Source organism: Podarcis gaigeae (assembly GCF_964106915.1).
Source record: "Podarcis gaigeae genome assembly, chromosome: 10".
Classification (NCBI taxonomy): domain Eukaryota; kingdom Metazoa; phylum Chordata; class Lepidosauria; order Squamata; family Lacertidae; genus Podarcis; species Podarcis gaigeae.
Window position 1 is genome coordinate 17,974,876 of NC_139686.1, and position 19,402 is coordinate 17,994,277.

At 40.2% G+C, this 19,402-nt stretch overlaps 2 protein-coding genes across 3 annotated transcripts in view; both read right to left on the bottom strand.

Annotated features, from left to right (window-relative positions):
* LOC310826186 (tigger transposable element-derived protein 1-like) overlaps window positions 1-19,402 on the bottom strand; it is a 1,677,490-nt gene that overhangs the window by 1,507,364 nt on the left and 150,724 nt on the right. The window lies entirely within an intron of this gene.
* The window catches only part of CACNA1C (calcium voltage-gated channel subunit alpha1 C), a gene marked incomplete at its 5' end in the record, with an annotated part of 442,620 nt that overhangs the window by 370,675 nt on the left and 52,543 nt on the right, over window positions 1-19,402 (bottom strand). The window lies entirely within an intron of this gene.

Consider the following 19,402-nt stretch of genomic DNA (forward strand, 5'->3'; position numbering starts at 1 on the left):
AGGGTGGAATTCAAACACCCCAGTGCTCCCCAAGCCCAGTCCCACATCCAGCCCAATCAGGAGCAGAGGCAGAAGGCTGTCTAAGCCACTGGTCTTAAACTGGTGGGTTGGGACTCACTAGTGAAAGTAGATATATAGGTACTGCTCTGGCAGGAAGGTAAATGGTGTTTCCATGCGCTGCTCTGGTTGCGCCAGAAGCGGCTTAGTCATGCTGGCCACATGACCCAGAAAAACTGTAGACAAACATCAGCTACCTCAGCCAGTAAAGTGAGATGAGCGCTGCAACCCCAGAGTCGTTCATGACTGGACTTAACTGTCAGGGGTCCTTTACCTTTTTTTTTAGTGGGTTATGGCCTGATCCAAGGTGGGTTGCAACAGGAGCACTACCACCATACAAATATATGGTAAAAGATTAAGAAATTCATCCCCAATTGCATGTTTGGGTTAAAAGTTGGGTCCTGGGACTGAAAAGGTTGTAGATACATGGTTGAAACCAACCCATGCAAAGCCATAATCCATGCTCCACCCAGAGGCCAACCAAGGTAGTGAAGAATAGAACTGAAGGGAAGTAGTTCTGGATTCCTGGCACCTCTATTTAGGACTAATAATTGTTTTATTTATTTATTTACATTGGACTAATATGGAGGAGCAGTGAGTGGATAGGTTGTTCCATGGCTTTCTGAACAGCCTGTAATGGAAGGGGAGAGGGAAGGAATTATGCTTTCCTTGGTGGTGGTCTGAATGTCCCCTAAGGAAGTCAACCTCACACTTTGAAATTTGTTGGGTTTATTTCTAACAAGATGGTAGCTAATGCTCAACCATTCATTCTCATCACATAAGCAGCCTTATTTACATAATTCTGTTTAAAAATGCAATAGTTTACACTTGATTTATTTGTTCCAGCAGTAGGCAGGACAGGTCTATTGAATCACTCACGGGAAACCTACAACTCCGGGGAGTCAATCAATGCTTTCGTGAGTCTCTCTCTGTCCCATAAATTATGAAAGATTATTAAAACACTGTCAAGTGCCTAATTAGTACCTTTAGTGTTCTTATTAGAACTCAATAGCTTTTCTTCAAACCGTTAATGCTGATTATTATGAAAACGAAAGAGGCATTGTTGCAAACCATAAATGAAAATACATTACAATTTGCTAATTATGAAAAAGAGGTGTTTTCCCCCTTTCTGGCTTTTGCCTTCCCCACAGTCTGCCACAGGTCCTTCTTTCCGACAGTGGTAGGTTCCACTTGGGCAAATGCAACTGTTAAACAAGGGGTGACATGCTTAATCAGTTTGGCCTATTCTGACAATAGGAATGGAGGCAAGCGATATAAAACAATTAGCATTTTGCCCATCTTTCTTACTATGATTTATGACTGCACAATTATTTTTCTTGCTTTTCCATGATTAAAGCCAAAATAGATTGTTTTTCCTGCCTCCATGAGATGAAATTGGCTGCTCATTACTCAGATAAATTGAAAAATAAAATGTGAATGATTATTCCACTTGGGATATACAGGGGTATCATGAAATTACAGCTTGCTGTAGGAATCATATTCTCAATGTTATCTGGGGTCCTGAATCTCCTGTTTAAGGGCTCATATTTCATAGCTCTTGCCCACAGCTGCTGACAGAAAGAAAACAGGATTGTGTACTCTGAAATCAGACTTGGCTCAATTCACCTGACATACAGAGCAGAATTGGTCCTGTGTTATGTTCCATCTCTTCTGCACTGAATTGTGCCCCCCCCCCGATTTCTCCTCTGTTTTGTTCAACCATTTATCTCCTCTTATTTTAATCTCTTTAATCACATTTGTTAGTCATTAGTTCCCCCATTCCAGCATCACCCAAAGTTACATACAACATTTTTTAAAAAGCATAAAACACTGTATCACAATTAGGGATGGGCAAATCTATCAATTTCAGTTTCTCATTTTTCCAGGCTTAAGTTTAGTTCTCCACATCTCCACAACGGTTTCTTTCTTTAAAAACCCTCATGAAAAATCATCAGCATTTGAGTGAGAATTTGTCCTAATTACACATTTTTCCTATGCAATTTTGCCAAATATACACAGTTTTGCAAACCAATTTTCCCTAATAGAATTCATCTTTGTATGTTATTTTCATTAATATGCACACTTTATACCAGGATATGCACTGTTGGTTTGTGCATTGTTTCAGAAAGTGTGAATAAGATGGTTTTGCCTTTAAATACAAGCTGAATCAAATTTATGCCCTTTCCCTAAGCTCAATACAATTTCATTCCATCACATCTCCCTTCCTTGCAGCATTCAGCTGCTGTCCTCTGAGTGTCTCTTCAATCTTTTGCAGTATTCAACCTGTCTTATCCTTTGCCTTAAATTTAAATCCTCCTTGGTCCCTTTGCCTATCCTTTCCATGCCAGAAACTTTACTCTCATTCCATACTGACACTTATTTTCCTTGGCTGCTCTACAGAGCTGGAATACTCCCCCATCCAACAGCCACATGGTTCCTCCTGTTGTTTTATTTTCCGAAAATTGCTTTTGTGGAAAAATAAAATAAAAATCTCAGGCTTTCTGATCTCATCTCTTCCTCCTCTTGTATCATGTTGCAGTATCTTTAGACTGAGCTTGAAGGTAGAGCCTGACTACAAATCTAATTCTGTGTAGTACATAACTCGTGTATATGCACTCAAAATAGATCTGTTGTTGTTAGGGTTCCAAAAGCAACACCACAGTGCACATTCTTTTTTCTTTTTTTGCCATAAGCAGATACCATTTTATGTAGAAATGATTATAGAGGCAAACTGAATGTGCACGGTGGTCAATGTAGGTTTTGCATTAATGTTAGCAACCAGCTTAGTACAAAGTCAGTTTTAAATCTAAAGGGTGAAAATTCCTGAAGAAATTCCAATAATCAGCAAGAGTATTCTGAAACCATATTAGGTGAATTTCTGAGCAGATCTTTTTTTAAAAAAGAAAAGAATTATTTAGCTTTCACTATTTGTATTGGGCCAATGTTTTTATGTCCTTCTAGATCCTTTGCCAGTCTGTGCTACAGACAGAAGTGAGACCAGTCACCAGCAGCTACATGCTGAATGAAGTCAGGAGAAGTGATGCTTGATCAAGGTTCTCCCATGCCTCATTGTTAAGTTTCTGGAACTGTTTCTTGTGCTCCCACTTCTGTGAGAAAACACACATACATGACCACAGGAAGTTATCATTCCAGATCCTCATTCAGTGCACTTCCAAATGTGGAATATTCTGCATTTGGGCTTTGTCTTTTGTATTCCAAGCACTTTGATTCAGCACACCTGAAACCCTTTTGGCAATGCAGGTGAGGAAACAGAAAGTGCATTAGCAAGAACTTGATTAAGGATGCACTTCACCTTGAGAAAATATCATTAGTGTTTCGGTACAACAGTAGCTCTTTCCGCTATGCTAGGTTCTACAAGTTTATGGGAGCTAGTGATTAGAGCGACGATAATCGCATGGAGTGTGTGTTTTACTGGTGGTCAGCGCTCTTGATTTCAAGTGGGTTTTACAAAAACATTCCTTGCGGGAGTACATTTAGGATGATCTCCGCTGTAAAAAATAAAATAAACCCACAAAACTTTAGAATAACAAGAACCTTATATGTTTTGTGTATCTGAAATGATAGACTAAAGAATTAGGGGGGTCACCATAAGTGAAAGAGTCAAAATGACAGGTGTTGATAGGATCAAAATCCGGTCAACCACACCAGACCTTTTGCATGTGAGGTTTGCTTCCTTTCCTTTGAGTATAACATTACATTATGCAACCAGAAGTGTGGGAAGCTGCCATCTGGAGTCACCCGTAATCTTTTGACTAGGTCATTGAGCTCTGATCCTGAATAACTTTTTGATGCATCCCCAAAATGCAATGCACAAAGCATTTTTCCAGTTTTGAGATTCAGCATCAGACTTCAGTTCTATGCCAGCAAAGATTCACTTAGCTTCCAGAGACATTCTCTTTCCTTGGCTTCCAAGCCTGGAACATTTTCTCTCTAAAGTCACTGCAGACAGACAACACTGTTATCTTTAAAAAATAAAATAAAAATAAAAGATTCTGACTTTGGGGGGGGGGATAGTTAAAATAATTTGAAAGTTTTGATTAGTCATCACTATAATCTGGAAGGAAGTCGAATGAGGAAGGGACACTTGAAAGCAGCCAAGCAGTTTAAGGGGCTGGGGTGGCACATCAGTATCTAATTTTTGCCCCTTAAGCCTCTAACTTTGTAGCAGCTAGGGATTCTGACGCTGACTCTTGTACTGGCTGATAACTTAAGGAGTTTCTGGTCACAATCCTGTCTCTCTAAAGTGAAATAGCCTCAACAGCAAAGCAGTGATTTGTTTGTTTTGTTGCTTCACTTTTCATTCCCAATAAACTTTTTGCTGACTTGGAGGTGGGGGGGGGAGGTTTGCTCCCTTTAAAACAGGGTCTCTTGACTGGCTGTTCCTGCCATGCTTGCAAAGGTCTGCTTTTTGTCAGTGTGTTTCTGAAACTATGCAATCTTCACCCTGCATCCCCACCCCCAGAAAGTATACTAGAAACTCCCCATCTCCATTTCAATATGTTTTCTATATTCTTGAGCAAGAATATTCTATATTCTTGATCTGTTCCAAATGAGAAGGATTTGGCAGAATTCAATATGAAATTGCCTTTTGCTGTCGACTCTGAATTACAGCAACACCCTAGTCCCGTGTTTAAACTTGGTCATAAATGACCAGGACTTAAGGGTGAGCAGTGAAGTGACCAAGTGATGATGCCAGGTTGCTCAGGGTGGATGGATTGTGAGGAGCTCCAAAAGGATCTCTCCAAACTAAGTGAATGAGCATTAAGCAAAAAAATTCTGGTTCAGTATAAAGTGATACACATTGGGGCAAAAGATCCTTACCTATATACATATACAGTATATGCTACTGGGGTCTGAAGTGGTAGTGAGTGACCAGGAATAAGACCTTGGGGTCATAGTGGATAACTTGATGAAGATGTTGACCAGAATGGGGCAGCTCTGAAAAGGGGGAATACTGTGTACAGTTCTAGTCACTGCATCATTGAAAGGATATTGCACAGCTGGAAAAGATGCTGGAAATGGCTTAAAACCCTATCCCTGCTGCCCTTACTCTTCAGTATTACACTTCCAGAAGACCTGGATGGAAAAATTAATCTGTGGACAAATGTGTCTATGTGTATATTGTGAAGAGTGCAGGAGTGAGAAGGCGAGAGAGAGAGAACAGGTAGGAAGAAAGAAAAACCTTGCTGTTTCTAAAACCACTGCTTAGGTTATCTACTCCCCTCCTCTTTTGAGGAGTGTTTAGAAAGCATCTTAGCAGAGTTCAATCTCAGTACTGTTCTTCTTTTGTATACTGGTTTTCCCCCACCCACCTCAAATTAAGATAAGGTTTTTCGCAACAAATTGCTTCAAAATGTGTGAAGATCAGAAGATGCATGACATAATGGTCTGACTTTTTTTAAAAAAGGGGTACATAAAGGAGAAAATTTTAAAGTAGAAGTTGAATGGCAATGAGATACAGATAATAGTTAGTGATAATTACAGCTTAAATATGTATTCAGTGGGTACACCTTTTACAGTAGCAAATGGGTACTTCTTACACAGTCAGACTTTTGATTCATCTAGGTCATGGATGTCTAACTTCCAACAGACTGTGATCTACTCACAGTATTAAAAAACTGGCAGTGATCAGCTTTTTTTAGGAAGCCACAGTTGTCGTTCCCCCCCCCCCAAAGATCAACCAGGATCTACCAGGAATACCCCACGATCTATCAAGAGATCATGATCTACCTGTTGGACATGCCTGATCTAGGTCAGCACTGTCTACACTGACTGACTGGAGCTCTCCAGGGTTTGGAACACAAAATATTCCCAGTTCTACTTGGAAAAGCCAGGGATTGGCCTGTGACCTTTTCCATGCAAAGCTGATACTCTGCCATTGGACATGCTCTGTTTACCTCTAAGTTCTATGTTTCTTACATTCTACCTCTGGCAGTGCAATTCTATATGTAACTCAGTTATAGAGAATCTGCTTTGCAGGCAGAAGATCTCAAGTTTAATTCCTAACATCTTCAGGTAGGAGAGCAGGAAAAGACTCCTACCTGAAACCATAGAGAGTTGCTGCTAGCCTGTGTGGTCAATACTGAGCTAGATGGACCTCATGCCTGATGCTACATAAGACAACTTCCTATGTTCCTGATTCCTATATTCCTAATGTCTGCTTTACCCCTGCAAATCCCTATAAGGTCATACAGAACATAGGCTATGTCTAGGATCACAGAGAGAGGGTGAAAAGCTAATGAAGGAAATAGTAACATTTGTTTTAGTTTAAATATGTGGGGCCAGGAGGAAGGGTTGTGGCTTGAGAAGGAAAATGAGGGCCCTGATACCCTGTTCCCAAGGGTCCCCAGAAACCTGGAGCTGGCCCTGCTCAATGCATTTTATTTTGAAGCGACTCGTTACATATTTGTGCAAGCTAGGGACCACTACTGTGCATGTATATGAAAAGGACTTGAACATCTCCCAAGATAGACTGGAGCCAACTAAACTCTAAACACTCGGGAGGTCTGACCTTTCAAGTGGCAAGTGGCAAGTGCTGGATGGGAACTCTGAAAAGAACAGGCATTCTTCTTAGACATGAATTAAGGGTATTCCATCACAGCATCTATCTCCATTTAGAATTAACTGTGTTTTAAAATAAAAACATTTTAAAGGAATATACTGTAACATGTTTCCTCAGATAAATTCTGAGACATTACTGTTATGTTATATTCTCATGGGTAATGTTATGCTCAGGGTATCTCTAAAATATTAAATGTTTTCCCTTACGAATGGAGCTGTAGTTTTTGTTTGTTGCAAAATATTTGCTACAGGTAAGCCACATATAGGTTTGTTACTACTCCTTATTTGCTACCAGTAACCCATGTTTCCTGCAAGATGGCACTTCCATTGCAAGAGTTGCATTTTCCAAGCACTGTGCATTTGATAAACTAGCATTCATCTCCAAGACACCATAGCCTTTACTGATGCGTTTTTCTTTACATGGAAAGTGTTTTGTACAAGTGGTCACAGGCAGCTGTTGGATACTGACTGTGACTGAGATAAATGGTGATGACGAACTGACCTTGCACACGTCTCCCCTGGTCCATTTTAAAATATCTTAGTTTCATTTATTTTTAATGCTTTAGAGAGGCTGATCGCTCCCTTGTTGGACTTTTCCTGAGTGAGAGCATTTATCTAGCCTTTTAAAAGAAAGCCGGTGTGGGCACATATATCCTTACTCAACCATGAAACTCAAGGGGTGGCCGTGGGCAAGTCACTACTTCATAGGGCTACTGTTAAGCTGAAATATTTTCCTAGACTCCTTAACAGGAGGGCAGGATATAAATAAATTGTTTCACCAAATTAACACCACTTAGCTATCTTTCTTGCATACAGGGACATAGTATTGAGAAAAGGCTAGAATCCCTTATTTGTTTATTCTTACTGTGGAGAATATATATATATGGTGAATGGATTTTTTTTTTAACTCAAATGTCCCTATAAGGATATTTCACTTCATTTTTGTTTTCCATTTTTATTTCTTGGCACTCATTAAGATGAAAGCAAAAGACAAGCATAAATCTTGAGGCAGCCCTCAATGCAAAAACTGTCCCTGAGTTCCTGGCATCTAGCCCAGTTTTCAGACTCACTTTGTGACAAGTGGTGCTTTCCTGAGTTAGAATTTAACCGTCTACCTTGGATCTGTGGTCTGGTGATGGAAGGGAAGAGATTAGATTGCCTCAAAATACTTTTACTCTGTGTGTGTGTGACTCACAGGAGTCATTTTCTGACCAATGGCAGCAAACAAGACAACATCCCAAGAATTTTTAGACTCAGAGATCTGGAGTTGAGATATTACAATCAACAGTCACACATCACTCAGCTCCAACTAGGCTAAAAAGTTTGCCTCCCTCACACTTCAGTTTTCTGTGTACGTGGAAATTCATGAATCCATGGGAAACAGAAACATTCTGGATTTGACCATATTTAGATGACTGCATTTAGAACCAATGTGGTTTAGACTTCAAGTGTTGCATTAGGACTTTGGAGAACAGGGTCCCTACACAGCCATGGTGCTTATTGGGAGACTTTGGGCCAGTCATGGTCTCTCAACCCCAGTTTACTCCAACAGGGTTCTTGCGAGGAAAAAACAGGGAGGGGGAAATTGTGTATAGTACCTTAAGCTCCTTTGAGGATATAAATGTAATAATAAATAAAATTAAGGACAAGAACAGTACTTCTTCACACATTTTTTTTTCTCCTTTTATGTTTCCCCAAGTTTTTTATATTCTGTAAGGGATAGCCAACATTCATACTCAAAGTAAATCCATTAAAACTGATGAACATAAGTCTATTGACTTCAATGGATCTACAATGAGTATGACTAATGCTGAATATCACTCCTCATGTTGATTAGATTATGGTCCTTTCGGTGACACTAATCAGCCACAATAAAATCCACCAATCATCTTTCTTTTGGATGTAATTGCTGTAATCTGTGGTGGCAGACTTTGGAATGCCTTGCCCAAGGAAGTCAGCAAAGGAAGATCTCATTTCTCCTATTGTTTTTCTTCAAGTTTTCCTACCATCTGGATTTTTTAATTTTTTTATTGCTGTTGCTGCTTGCTGATTTGCTCATGTTATGCAATGGTTTAAATCTTGCATTTGTTTTTCTATTTTCTTTGCATACATTTGTTATTGTGAATTTATTTAGGCATTTCCATACCACCCATCAATCATGTCCCCTGGATAGTTAAACAAATACAATAAATAGTACTATAGTATACTACATTATACCTAGAGGTTTCCCCTGTAAATAGGTGATCAATATATTAAATTAATGCTAATAAACAAATATACCAATCTACGCACAATGAAAACATTAATGTACATATTTTGGGTGGGTGGTAATATGATTTAGAACATCTAGCACTGGAAAGACCCATTGATTTAATATCCATTCCTGGAATGGTTATTCCTTTAAGAACGGGTTTCATGGTACTACAAGAATTTGTTCAACAAAACCCCTCTTTGCATCCCACACACAATAATGGTCATGGTCAGACAACCATGTTAGCTCAGGTTTGAGTGCTGGTGGGGGATTGGTAGGGGATCAGCCACAATAAAACCCACCCACTGACTGAAACATGGTCTTCCAAATTCACACCACGACCTGACAATGTCATCTCCACCTGATTCCAAGAAGGGTTTGTAATAATATGAATAGAGCAGATAAAGAAACATGGGTTGCTTTTCAGCCATGGCAGCCTGAATGCAAACGGCAAACACTCCTTCCATGCAAGTGGCTTCAATAGCTCTGTGGTATCCCTTTTCAAGGCAACATTTTCATCCAAAAGTAAAAGGTAAACATTTCTAAAAGGAATTGTCAGTGCACAGTGAATTTACCCTAGTGCAACTGCTGCTGTATTTCCACAGCTGTCAAAGGATATTCTACCATAAACTATTGTATTTTGTTCCAAGGTTCAATCTTTAACATATGCCGTTAATAAGGTACTTGATATTTTACAAATCAGTTGTTTGAATTAAGGAACAAGTGTCACTCAATGCTGAGCATATTCTGTGCATGCAAAAGGTTCCAGTTTCAATCCCTGGCATCTCCTAGAATGGTTGAGCATGACTTGCTGCTTTCTTAAAACAGGATTGCTTCCCTAGGCTGTAGCTATGATGAGGTCAAGAGCTGCTTTTTAGAATAAGGTATCCATAAGGAAGGGACATGGGTGGTGCTGTGGTCTAAACTACAGAGCCTGGGGCTTGCCGATCAGAAGGCGGCAGTTTGAATCCCCGCAACGGGGTGAGCTCCTGTTGTTCGGTCCCAGCTGCTGCCCACCTAGCAGTTCAAAAGCACGTCAAGTGCAAGTAGATAAATAGGTACCACTCCAGCGGGAAGGTAAACGGCATTTCCATGCGCTGCTCTGGTTCACCAGAAGCGGCTTAGTCATGCTGGCCACATGACCCGGAAGCTGTCTGCGGACAAACGCTGGCTCCCTCAGCTTATAGAGCGAGATGAGCGTGCAACTCCAGAGTCGTCCGTGACTGGACCTAACGGTCAGGGTTACCTTTACCTTTATCCATAAGGAAATACATTTTTCTCAAAGAACTGGGATGTAACTACCCCATGGTGGGCTTGAGAGGGTAGGATGTGCCACTTTTCCAAGTCCTATACTCAAAACCTTATAATTCTACTCAGTGTTACTAAATTCAGAAAAACTACTTCTTTTCTTTATGATCGTAATGAAGATTAAGATCCCCACTTCAGCCATAAATGTTCATTGGAAGAAGGTGGAAGTGCTAAGCTTTGCGAGCACAGCAAAGTTGGTGAAGGGTATTATAGAAACACAGAATTGTAGGATTGGAAGGAACCTTGAGAGTCATCTAGTCCAACCCCCTGCCATGCAGGAATCTTAACACACGGTTCCCCCATCCAATTTGAAACCATGCCAGACCCTGCTTTGCTTTGCAAATGTGCTAGCAGAATGAATTAATCCATCTAACCACTGCCACTCTTTTGACTGGTTGGAGGCCGATGAAGTCTGGCTGAGGGCAGTCTGAGATTGGAGAGGCAGTGCTCCACTCACCATAATGGAGTAGCCTCCATTGCTTTTCCCCCTCTCTGTTTCACACTATGCCAAAGTAACCCAAACCCCTCAGTCCTACAGTGTGGATACTGCTGGAAAGGTCTGTAACTACTCCTTTCCAACTCTGTAGCCTTTAGTATCTGCTCAAATTATTGTAGCTCACCAGCCATTCTAAGTAAAAAATAAATAAATTCCTGAGTAAGAAGATCTATTCACAAGCCTGAAAACTGCACTAGTCTTATGCACTGAATTCAATATGAACTGCATCACAACCAAGCAGTTGCCTGTTTTGTATACTATACATCAAAATTGATTTTCAGACCTTGTGTACAACACTTCATTGTGGGCTGAAAATCAATCTGGCAATGCAGTAGAGCAATCAGATGATTGCCTGGTCATGTAGCAGTTATAATGTACATTGAACTTGCCATGAGACTAGGACCAATTTTTAGTCAGACAACTACGGTTTTAAACTGTAAGCATAAAAACAGAATTTATCCACTGAGTTTCCTTTTTCGTAGAGTATTTTCTAGGATTTTTTTTCACATGTCCACTCAATATTTTCTTCCAGTCCTGATGACTACACACATAAGAGGTCATTATAAAAAAGGGGAAGAGAGATGCCTGCTTTCATTTGTTATGCCCCACCCTTTGGATACTTCACATGGGAGCAAAAACTGCCAGAACTGAATGCCAGTTTCTGGCCTTTTGAGTATAAAAGGTGTATGGTGTGAGGAGAGAAACTAAGGCTTTAAGGCTGCTTGGGAATATTAACAAGCCTTTGGTATACTGAATATTCTTTGACATATTTTAAATGTTAGTGGTGTAGTGATATAAAATATATATTATTATTGTGATGAGGCTGGAAGGGACACTGAGGCAATTTGCCTCTATGCCCATGCCGGCTGGTATAACATCATGTTCAGATGTACAAAAGCAAGTGTGTTTCTGCTTTATAAGCAACAGTGGTAGAGAGAAGGAAAAAAGATGAAGGAAAGTAGAAAAAAATCTCAAAAGATGGTTTGTAAGACTGAGGAGGGAAGAAAAGACTATGTTCCTTTATGATGAGTTGGCAGGGGTGACCCAAAACATTTTAGCACCTGAGGCAAACCTCAAAATGCCCCTCTCACTGTTGGGAAAGAAGGGGTGAGTAAAGTTCTACATCAGGAACAAGGGAGGGGGAATCAAATGAGCCTCATTAGACTGTTGAAGTGTAAATTAAAGGTCATCGCAGGGGTAAAACCATCACAGGGGTAAAAACTCTGAATCATACCAGGTGGATGCAGAGGGCAGCCCCCACCATGGTAGCAATGGATGATGCATTCCTTGGAGGCAGGATCTGCTGCCCCTGTGGAACCTGGTGCCCTGTGGAACCTGGTGCCTCAAGTGCCTCATCTTGCTTCATGGGTGGGCCAGCACTGTGAGTTGGGTCCAAGCCCTGCGCACTGGTGTAGGAGAGGGCTGAGAACATCCTGAGGGTTGTGGTCTTGTGGAGAATACCACGATTATGTATTATGATTATTCAAACACTATGCATTGATTGCATCTTGTGCACAAAGCCTATACATTGTCTACTATGCCTGTCCACAGTACACTATACCACACATTGCATGGACAGAGATTATCTGTGCTCTGCAGACATGCAGGGTACAGACCAATGTGTCTGCAGGCTGAAATGTACAAAGAGAGAAATAGGAAAAGACAAAGAACATATAAGAAAAATAAAATGTAACATAATGGTAATTGGGGGCAGAATGGTGTCAAGTAACAAATGGTGCATAAAAGAAAATGTTGCACCTTTTACAAGTCGTTTTGCACAACATGATTCATTCCCGATAAATTGCAATGACTTATTGCTTATTATCATAACAGCTGAAAAATCCAACATGTAATATTTAATCCTATAAATAAAATGACTTAAGATCTTATAATGTGACTACAAAAGCTAAGTTGAACTGCACCTCTAATTGTATCAGGTCTGATAGTGCTGTAACTACAAACCTGCCAAGCTTTCATTAGGCAAAGTAACAGTTAAAAAAAATCAGGATTGCAATTTTGGCACATCAGATAAAGACTATCACACACAGATGGTCTCCACTTCAGCTCCCTCCACCCTCCTGCATGCAAGCCTTGCAGCCACTGAGCTAGTGGCAGCCAGGCAGGAAATCTTCCAAAATCCCAACGTTTTCCATCAGTGCAAGTTTAACAAGGCAGATCAAAAAGCAGCTGCAGAGGTGCCAACACAACTAACTGGGGAATCACAGAAATGCTGTAGTTGGAAAACGCACACAGTAGGAATCAGGCATCTGGACCTTGCAAATGCCAAATATAGTCCATGTGGCAAAAGGTGTTGACATCGCAGTTGGAGGGAACAGAAAGCTACAATCAGAAGCATTAAGTTCAGCAACCACAAGAAGTGACCCAGATACCACATTTGAGTTGTATACCTGCTGTGTGGGGTCATGTTGTAACACACCAGAGTCCAAAGTTGGATAGGCTCAGCATGTACATGTACATAAATGAAAATTCTAGAAACATAGATACAACAATTTAAAATAAAATGTAAAAAGCAATATGAAACAACTTACAAATGTAGGGTTGGTCCTAAAAATATACTAGATATATTTGTTGCTAGATGTCCCCTTATAGCATCATTCAGATTCTCAAGTCAAGGCTGGGCAGAAAAGAAGTTGCCTACTAGTGGAACATTCTTACTCTATACTTCAACACAGAAAGAAGCTCTGAGGTCAAGAATGCAATGTCACTTTTGTATCTACTTGCTTCTACTCCTGTTAATTCCTGGATTGGCTTTATATGCACTATCAAATGCCATTTTTTGAGCATATGGTGATAGGTATTCACATAACACCAAGCCTTTCAATTGCTCAGGTATGGAAAACTTATGTGGATATGAGGTTAGGATAACCCACAAGCTGGTTGTCCCATCCTTACCTTTCCATCCTGAAAGGTAATGACAGAACAAACCATATTATGGATTATGTTGTCTTTACATCCAAGTATGTTTTCCATTTGTACCTTTCTGGAATATCCCACCACCATTTTTTATTTTAAATTTCATGCTCTTTACTTTCTGAGAATGTGTCTTGATTTTACCAATGAGGAGGCGAATGTGGGAAAGAGATGAAGGATAATAAAAGTTTCCACAGTTGCAGCCTTTGGCAGAATTATGTTTTAAAAATTGCACTGTATTGTTCTTGCTGTTTTAATCAATAACAGCAGACAACACCCAGAAGAGAGAAAGCAAACCAGGACCAGTAACAAGATGGAGGGCAGTGCTCTGTCACGCTATCAAGAGTGCCAGATCATGTGAAATTAAGGCAATGCATATATATCCCAAGACTGCAGGACCAGATCAACTTCCAGAAGTTCACAGTGCCTAGTTCTTTCCCAGACCCTCTCAGGGTATATTTATTATATTTTTAAAACAACCTTTCTATTCCCAAGTGGCCAATGGCTAAGATATTCACTTTGCTGAACCAATTCCTCAGTCCTTGCTAATATATGCATGTGGCATAATTGTTGGTTTATTATAATTATTTAGGCTTTAAGACTACATTAAAAGAGCCACTAAAGTCCCTCTGAATAACTCATCACCATTAAATCCTCTACATCTATGTTTGGCTTGTAACATAGATAAAGCAGTTTGCAAAAGAATAGGGCGGGGGGGGGGAGTTAAGATGATGAAAATGCTGAGTAAGATGTAATGTAATCATATTTGTTATAAATTCTGAATTAAATGCCTTGTCTTTGCCAGTTCATAGATTTTGCTGTATATTCATCTACAGCACTAATGGAACACCAAAATCCACTCTTTCGTTGCCAATGTGGACCAGGCACCTTTTCAGCTGGCCACAAAACTAATCACCAGTTACCAAGCCAGACAGACAGTTATGCTCTCTCTCTCATAGGCATCCAGAGATGGGAAGCAAGTAAGCACAGTCTTTCACAGAGACATAACAATTCCATCTTCCTTGCTTCAGAAAGCACAGTTCAATTTTCAGAGAATGAATGAAAAGAAGTAACTCTCATCCACCTGTAAAGATGTACAAATGTGAATGCAGAATATGACATTTTAAATTCAAGTTTTGCAAACAGATGGTTTTTCTGCTATTGCTACGGGAAGGAAAGGAAGGTCGAGATATTCAAACAGCAGTAGGAATTTCCCTCCTGCCTCAAAAGGCATAAACAATCAACCTAACAGTATGCTTCAAGATGTGTCCTAACCTCATTATGTTATCAACATGGTGTGACACTGACCAGGCTCAAGCCATTTTGTGAATGTCACTCAGACGAGACAGAAGCATTTGCCTCTCAACTTCCTATCTTAGGCTGCTATAGTTCCATTATTGTGGAGGCACATTATCTCTGTTTTTAACACATAATTGCAGGGAAAACAAGTAGAAAGACTCCATATCAATTATGGCCCTCTCTTGCAAGGCTGGCTTCAATTCCCTTCAAACTAGCTCCAATTTTCCCAGCTACATCAAGAGAATGTGCATCACTGTTCTTTGTACAAGGTCACACACATGTGTGCAAGCTTTCTTCATTTCTGCAATTTCGCCAGAGCCTCAGTGGAGTTCATTAGTTCCAAAATGGCTCTGTGTTTAATAAAATCCCCTTCCATTTGTGTGCATAATAGGTTTTTAGTGGGGATGAAACAGATATAAAGACGGCAGAAACGGCTGCTTTCAAATTTCTGTTACAAAAGGACAAGAAGGGATTGACCTTGCCCTTACTGAAGTTAATGGATAACCTTGCAGGACAGCAGGATTGCCATCAAAGGCCATAAGCCATAAATAAGTTGCTTCAGAGTAATTTCACTTATGGCACTGAGACTCCTGTAAGTGTTTTAAGAAACACAGCTGAAATTGAGGCAATGGATAAACAATTCTTGATTTCCAAGTTAGTACTAGGGGAAATGTTTTGGCTGATGTGCCCGATTCAGTGGAGCTGAAGCTCAGTGACAGAGCACATGGAATGCATCTTCAGGCCAGATTCAATCCTCAGGATCTGCAGTAATGTCGGGGAAATATCCCTTTCAGAAATTCAGGAGAGCTGCTTCCAGCCAATGTACTGAGCTACATGGACCAAAGATCTGACTCATTTTAACAGCAGCTTTCTGTGCAAATAAATTCTTAGCAATAACCAGCGGGTACCATTTTGCTTCAGCCCCTTGATCTTTTTGGCTGAAGGCTAAGAGATAGTGACTAGCCATAGGCCATAGCTAAACAGAGGATTAAACCCATGTCTCCCAAGTTCTAAGTCTGTACCCTTGCTATACCACACTGGCTCTGCAATATTACCCTACAGTGGCTCTCATTATTTTAAAATCCTGCACAATTTTTTATTCCACATTCTGCTGGCTGAGTTTCAGAATCCAAGAGGCATGTTATCAGCTTATAAACACATATTTTTCTCCTTCAAACCTTAAAAGAAAAGAAAAAAAGCATTACACATCATATATTGGATAATGCGCTTCTTGAAGAAGGTTCTCCATGTCTCTGGAAATCAGGACGGTAGAAGTTGCTATGGCAACTCCTTTTTCCTCCTTTCAGAATTAAATTACAAAGTGAATGTGAAGCCAGACTTGTTATTGTTACCCAAGTGAAGGCTTCCCCTGAGCAGCTGGACAAATCTGGTTTTCCAGAGCTGGACCAACTCCACCTTCCTCTCCCTCTTCTCAAAAAACCCCCAACAACCCACCACCCACCCAACTGGCTATAGAAGATATCAAGACAAGAAATGATTCATGCTAATTAGGACTTAGCTAAAGAGCATCTTCAAACAGGGGATGGTTCTGAGTCCTTCTACAAGACTCTCTCAGAGCTATACCAAATGACCCACAGTAAAGGATTGTAGATGATAGGGGAAGAATGCCTTGCTGAGGAGCTTTACAAATTTAAGAGCACTGCTTTCAAAGGCAGGGAAGTGAACTGCACAAGAAAGTCCTTCGTCTGGAAAGATTGTTCTTTGGACAGAAATGCGGGAGCACTCATACCTTAAAAATCTGATTTTTAAAAAACTGCATTGTTATTCTGATGCAGTGGTAGCTCTGTTAGTGTCATAGGCCTGTTTTGCATGAAACATGAAGGCATAGTTTGTTTTGCTTAACTGTGGTCTGTCTGTGATCCTGAACTCATCTCTGACTGCCAAGAAAAGCCTGGCTTGTGGTAAGTAAGAAGAGAACTTAATCATGAGTCTGGGTTCAGATAACATGCTAAGCTAGTTTCTGTTTGGCTTACCAGTGCACAGCAGATTTTCCCCATTCTTTTCTGTCCTGTACTGCAAGCAACCCCTTAAAAAGGACTTGTGATACTGTGAGACACAAAACAGGGTTGCTGCTGTTTAGAATAGAAATGAAAAAGTCCCCTTACATGCATAAATCTACAGATCTGGATTGGAGCCATACTATTTTGCCCCTTGGTTGTTGTAGCAAGCACAACTTGCTGCATTTCGTAATGGCTGGAGGCAATTTTGTCCAATAAAATGGCTCTCTTTTCTAAGTGCATCCGATTTCCATCTCTGCAGGATGTGCTGTTTTCTGAAGCAGCCTTTTCTATCTCAACCCACCGTCTCATCCAATGTTTTCCAAAAACAAACTAATCACTTTGATACTCAGCTAACTAGAGCTCTAGCAGAAAGCAACTGCAGCCTCTCTCTGCTATAACAAGGCAACAGATATGAGGGCAAGGCTAAATTACAACAGGATGGATGCCACAAAACTTTGACAAGTGTACAAATCTTAAGAATGAATAAGTCAATGCAATTCCACACAGAGACAGACAGACAGACAGACAGACCGTTTGTCAGGGCTGGAAAAATATTTTAATCCCTTGGAAATTTAAGTCAGTATCAAATGCATTACTGCCTGGCAAAAGGCATGTTCCCCTGTTACATTTAACTCAGTCTGTTTTTTCTCCCTCTGACTCCCTCTGTTGTCTTTGTTGAAATTACACTGTAAGCTTCTTGGGGCAGGGACTTGTGGTTTTGCTTATGATACTCTAAATAGCACCATGTACATTAACTTACCCACAACTACCAACTTCTAGTGAGATAAATTATTGCCCATGACAAACCCATCAGCATAAAAATGTGTTGCTACCAGCTATCTGCATATGCAGTCTAGGTACAAATATATTTTGTCAGTTATGAATTATCTGCATATCCAACCTAAATATTGGTATAGAAATCAAAATACACAAAAGTCATGCACAACCAATTCAACAGATTATTGCTTTTCTTTAGTACTTGCCTGGAGGAATCCCATTTCTATAACATTGTGCTGTATGTGTGTGTTTATACTGGGTTTATTGTCAGGAGCAAATATCTAAACCAACATAACTTCTAAATAGCCTATACCTCAGTTCCAGCCTTTCACTTTTGTAGGTGGAAAACAGCAACATGTCAGATGCACCAGTTCACTAACATCTTTCCTGCACATGCTTCACCTGACGGTAAAACTCTTCAAATCTTTAAAAAGGATTCTAAACCAGCCCCCATTTTCTCTCTATCAAACTGCAAAGCAACAAAGAAAAGCTTACAACTTGCTAGGCAATAATTCCTCCAAAGATGCATTCCAAAGCCTTTGTTTTTCCTTCCACACACTCAAAGCTGCTTCATGAAAATACTTCATCATGGTGGCCAAGGCCTGAAGAATGGTTATACATGCTCATCTGTCTCTGTTTTGGAAAGGCAATTATTATTTTTCCAGCTCCATCCCTCTGCAAGTTTTCATTCCACCCCACCCCCCCCCTTTCATGCCAGTGATTCTCCTTTGGGGGCAAGTAAAAGAATAGCCACATTCTGGTCTTTCAAAAAACTCCATTGGTTAGTTCTGAATACTGGAATGAATGCAGACTCAGGCTTTCAGGCTTTCCCATTCAAAGCTCTGGGAGTTCTGAGCTCAGTCAACCTCTCAGGAAAGAACAGGGGAAATAGCTTGTCCTGTTGTTATGGATTGCATTCCATTTGTCCAACACTAAGTTTTGTTTCTTTCATATATTTGCTATGACTTCATGCTAAGCCAAATATAAACACATTTCCCTTTCTCCCCCCTGCCCCACACCCCAGCACCAGACAAGCTTATGCTGAAACACAGGCATTGCCATTTGCGTTTAGTAGAAACACTAATCATTCCAGGCAAGAATAGAAAAAAGTCACCATCTTTCAAAGGGCAAATTTATAATGAGAACACCTGCCAAGGTGCCCTAGAACATAGCCCTGAAACTGTTCATCACCCGAAAGGAAGGCTTGATCAATTAAATAATATCCCTTTCATAAAACAGACACAGCAGAAAAAGCTCAGGAATGAAACAATTAACACCTACTAAGATAGATAGATAGATGATAGATAGATATAGATGATAGATGATAGATAGATAGATAGATAGATAGATAGATAGATAGATGATAGATAGATAGATGATAGATAGATAGATAGCACTTTCACACTATACTCTGGCATTTTGTTAACAAAAGAAAAAAAAAGCCAACAGCAAGAAGTCATAACCATAAATTAAAAAAACTCAAGGCATTATCTGCACTACAGACTTAAACCAGTTTAACTACCATTCCTTCTTATCAGGAAAGCCTGGGAATTGTAACTGGAGAGAATGGGGATGGGATTTTCTAGCACTGGGTAGTCAGTGAGGTGTCCTCTCAAGATTCCTGACCCTTGGCCATGCCAGTTGGGGATGATGGGAGCTGCAGTCCAAGAGCATCAGGAG